Raw genomic sequence first — 3,901 nt, forward strand, 5'->3', positions numbered from 1 at the left:
TGTGTCTAGCATAATTCATAGGGCAAGTTCAATGGTTTAAATAATTAGTCCCAGGGATAAACAAATTGAATAACTTTTAAACTATTTGACCGATCGGGGGGAAATTTCGCACAAATTTAAAGGACGGTAATTGCTCAATATTGAAATGTATTAATAACATTTTATTTTGTTAACAAAAAAATTAATTAAATTTATAGATTAGTGCAAAAAAATTGCTTTTTTGCAAATATCTCCGTAAATGATTTATCAATTTTAATTGAAAAAACGGGAAAATAAAGATATTTTTAATATAAAAAAATGGTATAAATATTGTTTATTTAAATTATAAGGGAAAAAACTTATAGACAAAAAATCAAATTCTGACCATAAATTATTGTTTAAAAAAAACGCAAGGTAAAGGTAGGAGTATCTTTTTATCTATTAGTCATCTAGTAACACCCACCTATGCCTTAAAAGCTTCAGATATCTGCGAAACATTTTGCCGTGAAATCGATGATTTTTGTATAACCAGACTGGGCTAGACCTTTTTCGTGCCTCTGCAGTCAGTGTATTTAGGTTAAACTCAGAAACATAATATCCAATTAAAAGATATAGCATGAAATTAAACAAAGAAATTGTCTCTGTGGAGAATTAAATCTTGATTAATCCAGAGAGGTTTTAATGTTATGTATTTTTTATAGTATCGTATAAATTAGATGTTTGATAGACCAAAAATAAATAAACGTATAATAACAATACAAAAGTAATTAGATATATCCAAAGACTTTAATTAAATTGGTCGGCAAGAACCAATAAATATATTGATGTGTTGGCGGAAAAAAACCAGTAACGAAAAGAATACAAAACAATAGGTACGGTTATTGATTTATTTATTTAACGAAACATACCATTTATAATAAAATAATAGACAATAAAATAAACGATTCGGATAAACCAAATTTTAAAATGTATCCAAGCAGAAAAAAATAAAATAAAATATAAATTAATAGTCCAGTCATCAGAGACGGAAATAGAAGTTAGAATAAGCTTAAGTTCAAATTTGTGAGGTTGCCACCCTGGTCCATCGGCCGCCATCTTGGAAAAAGGCGGCAAAGGGTTTGCTCGCTGTATCTCGTAAATTACAAAATTTTATAAAACAATATTTGTAGCAAATTAAATTTTTATCACTTTTTGTTGTAAAATTGAAAATAAAAGAATTACGGATGGCGCTACAAATTTTGCAAAGCCAATCACACTAGATAATAGAATAATCACACTAGATGAAATCAAAAAATGTCAAGACATATCCCTAAAGGCCCGAGTATGAGATAAAAGATTTAAAACGGTATTTTTTAAATTTAAGACAGAAAAATTATTTACAGACACTGCAAATTTACCAATGCAAAATCACAAACAAAACTCCAAGAAGTATATACATTTACAAACTTATTGTATCGCACCCGCTCCCAGGGTCGGATTCGGTCGATTGGTCTCCCGACTGATTTTATCGAATCCTGGTCGATAGCTGTTATCATCAGCCTACCTCCTTTCAGACGCGTGGTGAGCTTTAACAGGGCAACACCCCGGAGGTTCACCCCAATAAGCTCCCAGAGCATCAATAAATTCAAGGGAATCATATACTGTAAATAATGATGCCTTATGTCCTTCACGGACAATCATGCGCCGCAGTCTATTCTCTTGACGTATTTCAGACCTTGACTGAGCCTTGGGGACATTGCTGAGCCTAGTCCTGGTATTACAAATGGAAGTTACCTCTGAAAAAGAGACAAAAGCGTGAGGTCCTGACTTAGACCCGCTACCACGAATGACCACACGATCCCGAATTTTTGCAGCCGTTGACCTGCTTCTCTATTGTGAAGACCCCAGGGAGTCATTCACTGGTTCTAGGGACATCAAGGCCTCCATTAAGGATCTTTCCGATGATGAGGTGGAAGCAAAGGCCTTCATGAGGGAGCTCTTCGATAGTATGGTGAGAACGGAGGCCTACATGGGGGAGCTCTCCGAAGCTAATGAGGGGGAGACCAAGTCGGGGCCAGGGTTCGGTTTTGTTTTGGATTTATGGTTTCTTGTCATTTCAGGTTCTACAAGTGGTGTAGGGATATAACAGTTCCTCCCGGCCAAAGTACCGCATAATAGGGTAAGGCTATTTACAGGGGGGTTTTGCCTGGTGCCACCAGGGGAACGCTATGGCCTACTACTCCAACGACCTTTCACCCACAGCTCGTTACCTTCACTTGGAATTGGAGTAGGTGGTCCGAGGCGGGGCATTGGTAGGGGATTAAGAAATTTTACCCTCGTTCTCCCCTCCCAAAGCCCCACTAGCCACAAAATGTTTACAGCCGTATTTCTATCCACCACCTAGAGACTGGTAGGTACCCCTACCCTCGGGAAAAATGTGGAACGCTTTACGATTTTGCGTGTCATCCTTATCCGGAACCATGCTAAATCATCTCTCTATTGTTCCAACTTTAGTAGTACCGCCGAAGCAAGTACAAATTTTAAATAAAATAATTAAAATTTTAGTATTGTGAAGGCCGATATTAATATTTTATTAAATTAATTTATTGATCTCTTTTTAGGTAATTATTTTTTGCAAGATTTTAAAATACAACGATCTAAAATAGTAAAAAACATTTTACCATAAGGTCTAAAATGTTTATTTGGTCATGATTTAACAAACCCATGTTTTTTAATTAAACTGGTTCAACTCCGTATAATTTCTTTGGGTATATCAAAATTTTCCATTTCCAATCGTTTTCATGGCTTTTTAAATTGTAATAAAATGCTTTTACGAGCTTTTTATATAGTGGAACATAACCGTATAGAATATCCGTGATAAAAATTCGGTGAAACGGGGGTAGTAAATGAAATTATTATCGAAATGGAATACTGAACAATACGTTTTATAAATTTTTGACCTTTATCAAATGTACCAACGTTATTTCAATATGTATATAAACAAAGCATAGTTGAGATGAAAAGTTTTTTTAAAAACATTGTGTGATTTTTAATAATTTACTGAGGTTTCTATTGTAAATTGTTTAATAAAAAGAAAATATTAGAATTGGTAAAATAATTAACTAAATAATCCAAATTATCATTAATGAAAGTCGCCTGCATTATCCCATTCTTTGTAGACTTTAAGGTACCATTCAGATACGGCGAAACACTCTCGAAAGGTATCATTATCGACGAAGTTTACGAGATACAAAAATCCAACAATGATGTCCCTCTCCACGAAAAGTATCAATTAAGATGTTGCACAAAAGGACATCTAAATAAAGAACGTCCACAAAAGATCACAATTTGTCCCAACTACTGGCACTTCTGGGCCAGACCTTCACTTAAATTCACTATTGATCCTTAGTCAAATCCATGGCCAAAAGACATCCGTTTTGAGAACGAATTGAGGCCCTAACACCGAAACTTTAATGGTCTTCAAAGTGCCTTGCCCAAGAAAATTTAATCTTCGCGTCCCAAAATTCTTTTTTATTCATCTTCGTTGACCCAATTCTCAATGCCCATAGCTTTAAGGTCTCCTGCCATATTATCTCTCCATCGGAGTCAAGGATGTCCACTAAGTCTTTAGCGTATTTCCTGTAATTCTTCTCAGTACTCCAATCCCTGCCATTTTCAGAAGCCAATGTGTTGTGGCTGTGTCGGGTCTTGTTTCTGAGGTATATGTCATTACTGGTCTTACAGTGGCTTTATAAATTCTTGACTTCATCTCAGTGTTAATGTGCCTGATTCGCCATATAGTGCTATTAAGGCATCCTGCCAGTCTATTTGCTTTTTGTACTTGATCTCTCACTTCTTTGTCCAGGTCTCCATATCTAGACAGTAGGTAATTCCCAGGTATTTTATTTCGACCAGTTGTTCAATACTGATGTCACCAATTTCT

The 3,901-nt window shown here is 35.3% G+C and overlaps 1 non-coding gene across 1 annotated transcript; it reads right to left on the reverse strand.

Annotated features, from left to right (window-relative positions):
• Positions 1 to 2,389: 2,389 nt before the first annotated feature.
• LOC140435349 (U6 spliceosomal RNA) lies at positions 2,390 to 2,493 on the reverse strand. Its single transcript, XR_011950154.1, has one exon. It is a non-coding gene; the product is annotated as a U6 spliceosomal RNA (small nuclear RNA).
• Between the last annotated feature and the right edge of the window lie 1,408 nt (positions 2,494 to 3,901).

The sequence above is a fragment of the Diabrotica undecimpunctata genome, chromosome 2 (genome assembly GCF_040954645.1).
Source record: "Diabrotica undecimpunctata isolate CICGRU chromosome 2, icDiaUnde3, whole genome shotgun sequence".
Taxonomy (NCBI): Eukaryota; Metazoa; Arthropoda; class Insecta; order Coleoptera; family Chrysomelidae; genus Diabrotica; species Diabrotica undecimpunctata.